Raw genomic sequence first — 7594 nt, forward strand, 5'->3', positions numbered from 1 at the left:
CCGCAGGGCGCGCGGACTCCCCACAAAAACACCGGGAAGAGCGTCCCAGTGGCCTAGTAGCCCAGCAGAAGCTCTGGACGCGATTCCTCCGCTGCCCGGGAGCTCAGTAGAGCGACTGAGAGCCAGCAGAGTGGAGTCGCGGGAGCCATCTTGGGAATCATCTTTACCTCCTTGAAGCGAAGCTCCGAGTCTTCAGCCTGCAAGCGGCAGATTCTTCCCAAGAAAAACAAAGATTTCTACAAAGTAAGTGAAATCTCTATTTGGAACCTTGAAAGAACAATTGGAAAATAGGAAGAGATTCTAGAAAACGGAAGTCGATCTCTTCCTAATGGTAAATCAAGAGGCGCATTAAATATCCCAAAGGCGAAAGGGAATTTAATTGCTTCTGTAACCCGAAAGAAAGAATGACTTTCTTTTTACCCTTCTCAACCCCTGGAGCCGGCACCCTACGAAGTACAGCAAGATTACTAAGGGGAAAAGTGCTGTGACGAAAATTGGCGAATGGTGTAATTTGCTTTATGAACAAGGGACTGCAACAATCCAGTTCACCATGTACTGATATTGTGGTTCAGGATCAAGATTCAGAGGACACTTTTGAATGTGAAAGGGACCTTAAATATGTTCTGGATGATGCACAACAGAAAGTTGAAAAGGAAGAAGACGATGTTAACTATGAAGAGAAAAGCTCTAGCTCAATTGAGGAAGCAATTGCTGTGGAGAAATATTACCAACAATGGGAAATGAACATTGAAGAAAATGGGGAGGCTGCAGAAAATACATAGCTGCCAAGTTTTCCCTTTTCTCGCGAGGAAGCCTATTCAGCATAATGGAAAATCCCTTAAAAAAAGGAATAACTTGGCAGCTATGGAAAATATAGTTGGGAGAAGTCAGATGGAGGGGCGGGAAATGCAGAAGGAGGGGAGGGCAGAGGCTGGGATTTTAAAATGGGGTAGATTTGGCGTGGGATGAAAATTAGTAAAAGGGTATTTAGGTTGGTCGAAAAACGGTTTTTGAAATCTTGGCTGGTTAAAGGAGAAGCTGGACTAATTAAGACTCTGGGGAGGGGAGGAGGGTGTGTTTAAAAGAATAATGTTAAGAGTTTGGTTAGAGAATTGATTGTAGGTAAATAATTGATTTTTCTTGAGGGAGGGGGAGGAATGGCTGGGGGAAAAATTGAAGATTTGTACATTAGTATTGTTATGTTTAGTGACGTGGTTGGGCAGATAGCTGCTTATCTTCCTCCCTATTGCCCTGAAGCCCCTGGTGGCGGGGGGGGGGGCTCCGCGGGGGGGGGGGGAGGAAGGAATGGAAGGAAACCCAATCATAAAAAATGATCTTCTTTAGAAGGTCATACCCCATGGGTTCCCCTTGTGGCAGGAGGGGACCCGTGGGGAGATGACACGAAGAAGGAGGGAGACAATGTTGACATTTAATGAAAAGGCTTGGAATCAAGAATAAGAAATCCGCTATAAACATATTAAGAAGCTATGGAAACCAGGAAGAGGAGATCTGATGAAGTCACAATCACAATGATAAGCAAGTTAGATATGGATTTTTTTATTGTTTGTTTGTTCACGCTGGAGAAGCAGCTGGGGGGAACCCAGACCTCAATGCTCCTTCTATCTCCGGGCCTCTTGGTGGCAGGGGGGGCGGGGGATGGAGGAGGGGGGGGAGGACAAACTCAGCCTTAAAATGGACTACCTTCGGTCTCAACACCCGCAGGATCTACTGGTGGCAGAAGTGGACTTGTGGGGGGAGAGAGGGAAGGTGGATGGGTACATACCGGTAGCTGCCATGTCTCCCGTTTTCTCCGGGAAACCCCCGATTTTAAAGCCGTTTCCCGCTGTCATCCTGTATGGGTAAAAATCCCGTAATTCACACGGAATTTGCAAACAGAGCCAGGAAGTGCGCGCACGAGTATCACTCTTGACTTTTTCCTATCTCTATGGACACGTCTGTTCCCGGTACAAAGGCTTGCTTTGTGAGCAGAGCCAGGAGGAAGTGCGCCCACGGGGATCACTCTTTACCTTTTCTCTATGGTGCTAGCTGCTTCCGCTCTGCTTCCGCGGCTTACATTTTCTGTAGGCTCTCTTCCCTTCCCCCTTGGCACCACGTTTGGGGATCCCTGCTTTTGGTGGGGGTAAGTTCTCTTTCAGAAGAGCAAGTCTGGGCTGGTGGAAGGAATCCTGCAAATATCAGATGGTGCCACTTTACGAGGTTTGTGTGTGTGTGTGTGTTATCTCTCCTTAATTTTTTTTGCATGCACATTTCTTCAGATATCTGATATCAAGTATCTGAAGAAAGCTCATACCCATAACAAACTTAGTTGGTCTCTAAGGTGCTACTGGACAATTTTTGGAAGGATTCTTTTAAGGATTTTTTTTAGGGAAAAAAAAAGTTTAAGGATTTGATTCTTTTAAAGGAATTTTTGGGAAGAGTTTTTTCAAGTTTTTTTTTATTTTGGCTATGGCAGACCAACATGGCTATCTACCTGTATTTTTTTTAAATAATAATCCCTAATGCCATGTTTCTAGAGCTAGATGGGCTACTGGTCTGATCCCACTCATGCTGGACTACAAAGCTCTTAACAGCTTGGGATCAGTTTACTTGAGAGATTGCCTTCCCCCATGTATTCCCAACTCAACTGCTTTGATCTGAGAAAACTAGCACAGTTACTGGTTCCACATAAAACACCTGCACTTCTGAGAAATCAATATTTTAGTGTGGCAGCACAAGTAGACTTTGGAACTCCCTGCCTGTTGATTCCAGGCAGGCACCTTCACTACTTTTTCTTTCCCCCTTTTTTTTGGTGCTTGCAAAAACAAATAAATGTTTGTTTAGGCAAGCCCATCCAGACATGTAAAATGTGGACATGTATTTTAATCTGCTTTTTAGCATATGGTTCATTTGTAATTATTTTTAAATATTTTAAATAGCTGCATGTAACTTTTTACTGATGAAATTTAAATGGTTATAAAAATCAAATTATGATAGTAATAAATGCGCAATGGAATACAGTTTTTTCATAACAAAACAGTTTATTAGAGCAACAGCATAATAAAGGAAGAAATAATTAGCAGCACATATATTAATATGAATGTTTTGAACTGTTGGTAGATCTCTGTCCTCTATAAAACTGTTATATTCCCTATTAAAGCTATCTAAGGCTTTATACATATTATACTTTTAAAGCACACAGACTCCAAGAATTCTGGGAGCTGTAGCTTACCCCAAAAGAGCTATAACTCCCAGCATCCTTAACGAACCACAGCTTCCTGGGTGCTGCTTTTTCTAGGTGTTTTAAATGTATGGTGTGCACTCAGCCTAAGCCTAGACTCCACTTTCTTGAGCCTTTTATCTTCCTTCAGCACACCTTTAACTCCTTTATCACTCCCTACTTATACTCCTCCTCCTCCTAGGTAAAGGTAAAGGGACCCCTGACCATTAGGTCCAGTCGTGACCGACTCTGGGGTTGCGCGCTCATCTCGCATTATTGGCCAAGGGAGCCGGCGTATAGCTTCCAGGTCATGTGGCCAGCATGACAAAGCCGCTTCTGGCAAACCAGAGCAGCACATGGAAACGCCGTTTACCTTCCCGCTGTAGCGGTTCCTATTTATCTACTTGCATTTTGACGTGCTTTCGAACTGCTAGGTTGGCAGGAGCTGGGACCAAGCAACGGGAGCTCACCCCGTCACAGGGATTCGAACCGCCGACCTTCTGATCAGCAAGCCGTAAGCTCAGTGGTTTAACCACAGCGCCACCTGGGTCAGCACACCTTTAACTCCTTTATCACTCCCTACTTATACTCCTCCTCCTCCTAATAATATATTTAAAGTTTTTGTTGGAAGTGATTGTCTTTATGTTTTTAGCAATGTGCTCCTAAAATTTTATGTAATTTTACCATCCCTTATTGTCTGCTTGCATTTCTTTTGCCAAATTCCTGTTCTATTCTGTTCTCGCATGGACAAAACTTCCATTTTTAGGAAACCTTATTGCCTCTAATTGCTTCCTTTACTCTGCTTATATACTGGCATATTCTTGGCCTTGGTGGTACCTTTTCTGATCTGCGGTATGCATGCCAGTTCTAATTTTGTGTTTTTAAACAACTCCCAAGCATTTCAGAGAGATTTGACCCCCTTGGTTTTGCCTATTAACTTCCTTTTTATCAATCCCTTCATTTTGGGGTGGTTTCCTTTTTTGAAGTCAAATGTGACCATGTTGAGTTTTCTTAGCAATTTGCATGTATATTTAACATAATAGCTTTATGGCCACTGCTCTCAACTGGTTCAACAACACTTACATCTCCTTATATCAATGCTGTCCTCCAAGACCAAGCACACCAGTTTGCCTATTTTGGGTCAGTAAAGAAAGGAGTTCAGAACACTCCTTCCACAGCACCCTGCCTTTTACCACACAAAATATTTATCTCCTAGCTAGATTCACCTTCAAATTGGAGCCTGGCTGATGAAAATGTGAAATTGGAGGAATGACTTGTTAGAAGTAAGCCTTGCAATAGTGATGGTGGTGGGAGGGTGGGCAAGATTCCATAGTCCTGAAACATGCATTTTAGAATTGGGTGCACACAAATGATTGTCGTGGACCCACACTGCCATTAGTTTGTCCTTATTTGAAATGATTATTAGTATTTTTTTTTAGCATGGTCTACCATGTCCTAAGATCTGTCCTTGGATGGTGTGGGATTCACTGCAGCTTGTGCTTCTCCCGCATTATTCAGATAATGTTGGGAAGATCTGGGCCACATGGGCAGAGCTCATAATAAAAACCAGTGTGCTAAAGTGGTTGGAGTGCTAATCTAGAACCTTGGAGACTAGAGTTCAAATCCCCAATCAGCCATGAAGCTCACTGGGCGACCTTGGGCCAGTCATTCAGCTTAACCTACCTCATAGGGTTATTGTTATTGTTATTGTTATTGTTTTGTTTTGTTTTTAAAGGATCAAGTAGCAGGTGTTGAGGAAAGGTCTGTATCTGAGAGCATGGAGAACTGTTTCCAGTTAGGGTAAACAGATATTAGATTAGATTTGGGATGTCAGAGAATACCAGATTTTGCTGCAAAACCAGTCATCAGACCAGTGCAAACAGGCCACAGACCTGCAGTTTAGTTCTTTAGATCTACAACTCTTTCTGAGGGTTGGTTCAACTATTGTACTTAGGAGGTCAACTGACGGCTTGCTCTCTTTGAATGATTGATTGATTGATTGATTGCTTTAACGGTGCAAAGCTGCTTGGAGCAGCTTTAAGGCATCGTGCCTTAAGTAAAAACACTTTGAAAATTCTGCAGGAAGTGTGTAACTGTTACATAGCTGCCAAGTCTATGTAATCTTCTGATTTCTTCCGGTGCCGCTCTGCCCATGTCTGGGCACTGGAAATCGGGCAGCGCCGGCACCGGAAGTTGCTTCTACGCATGTCTGGACATGCGTAGAAGCGACTTCCGGTGCCAGCGCTGCTGATCCCTTATTTTTTTAACCCGGACTTGGCAGCTATGTGGGTATGTTTTTTTATGTTTTGTTCTGTTTATATAAAACTAATAAAAATTATTATAAAAAAATAAAATAAAATAAATAAAAAGGTTAGGGACTACCATCAGTAGCTTGTATAGATTTCCTTATGCCCGAACTATTACAAATCTCCTTCCGAAGATCAGATGAAAATTGCTTCAAGCAACAAGATCTCTGAAGAAATGAAACACATCACCAGTATGTTAATTTGAAGAAATGGTTCAAACTATTTACCTAAGAGGCACTTTTGTACAAATATTTCCTACTAATAATTGATAAAGATTGCATAGACCAGGCACCCCCAAACTTCGGCCCTCCAGATGTTTTTGACTACAATTTCCATCTTCCCTGACCACTGGTCCTGTTAGCTAGGGATCATGGGAGCTGTAGGCCAAAACATCTGGAGGGCTGCAGTTTGGGGATGCCTGGCATAGACCATAAAAGTCACATGTCATTTTTTCTAATATTACTGATATTACATTGGCATAAATGCCAGCTATCCTCATGTCTTGTTTTATATCTAGTATAACTAAATTCATTCACTTAATCTTTCTTTATAGTTTCTTGTTTCTTTAACATTATTATTATTATTTTTTAATAATTACTTTTATTAAGGATTTCCGTGGGTTATAAAGGTAGTGCAGTGTCTCATGCATCATTTTTACACATCAATTTTACTTGTTGAGACATTATGAGGAAGGGGGGAAAGAGGTGGGTGGGATGGGGAGTTAAGTGTGGTGGATTGTCAATGTTTCTGTTTTTCTAATGTTTCTTTAACATTATTGTCAATTGAGCAATTGTCACTTGCTCTCACAGGCTCCTGACCAATTCTTTTGTCCTTGGTTTGTAGCTATATTTCTAAGCCTTTGTAAAGGAGATCCCTGGCAAGGTTTATATATATGTGACTTGTTCACCATTTTGTTTTATTTATTTTTTTGTATTTTGTGATCATCGCTAGTATGTTTCAATGTATATAATCTCACTCTGTTTGGGTCTAGAGCATGGAGGTAATGATAAAGGACGGCCCTGTGTCTTCCCCTTAGTGTACAATGGCCAAACCTTCAACACCTGCATCACTAATGGAACGTCGGATTACTGGTGTGCAACAACAAGGAACTTTGACAAGGACGGGAAATGGAGCTTGTGTGCTGATACCAGTGAGTATGATGCAGGGGGCTGGAATAACAGGAGTGGTTGGCCGGATGAATAATTAGTCAAGGCACCTTGTAGGCCAAGGAGAGTGAGAGGGAAGTTCAGTATTTCCCAATCTGGTGTCCTCCAGACATTATAACTGCAGTTTCCATCACCACTGACCAGTGGCTATAATTGTTGGGGGAAGACTGATGTGAAACACCTGGAAGGCCCCAAGTTGGGAGCACTTGCTTTGCATGCAAAACATCAAAATTTCATTCCCCAGAATCTCCAGGTAGGGCTGGAAGAGTGTCCTTGCCAGTCAGAATAGACAACCCCAAGCTAGGTAGTTTGGACTCAGCTACATTGCTCATGTTATAATGCTATAACTGCATTATAAACATGTGATACCAGTTGGCTCTGTAGAGCACACAACTTTGTGCAATTTCACATAGTTTTTGTTATAACAATTTAATTTATGACTTGTTTAAAGTGTTTTCCCCCTGTGTGTTGATCTAGCCTATGTCAGCTTTCTACTTTCTTATGAAAAATTTGCTTAGTCTTAGCATTCCTGAGCACAGTTCCAGGTTCAGGCCAGCACATCTGAGATGACAGATTTGGATAGCACCATAGAGAACTGAGTAAATAGTCTTCAGAACAGTGATAAAAGGATTAGTTAGATGAACCACAAGTCACACATTATATAAAAGCTTGGTACACAGTATATAATAGTTTTGTGAGCTTATATGAGAATAAGTGGTTTGGTAGAAGTTATAGAAAAAGAAATGATATAGGACTCAGCTACATTAGTCAAAAACAGTGTAATAATAATAATAATAATAATTTATTTGTACCCCACCCATCTAGCTGAGTCTCCCCAGCTACTCTGAGCGGCTACTCTGAGCGGCTCCCAATCGAGTGTTTAAAACAATCAGCATTAAATATTA

At 41.8% G+C, this 7594-nt stretch overlaps 1 long non-coding RNA gene across 1 annotated transcript; it reads left to right on the top strand.

The window, feature by feature from the left end:
• The first annotated feature begins 1828 nt into the window (after positions 1-1828).
• On the top strand, positions 1829-5381 carry LOC132593039 (uncharacterized). Its single transcript, XR_009558467.1, has 3 exons — positions 1829-2217; positions 3652-3765; positions 4434-5381. It is a non-coding gene; the product is annotated as an uncharacterized LOC132593039 (long non-coding RNA).
• The last annotated feature ends 2213 nt before the right edge of the window (positions 5382-7594 follow it).

Source organism: Zootoca vivipara, chromosome 13, assembly GCF_963506605.1.
Source record: "Zootoca vivipara chromosome 13, rZooViv1.1, whole genome shotgun sequence".
In the NCBI taxonomy this organism is placed as follows: Eukaryota; Metazoa; Chordata; class Lepidosauria; order Squamata; family Lacertidae; genus Zootoca; species Zootoca vivipara.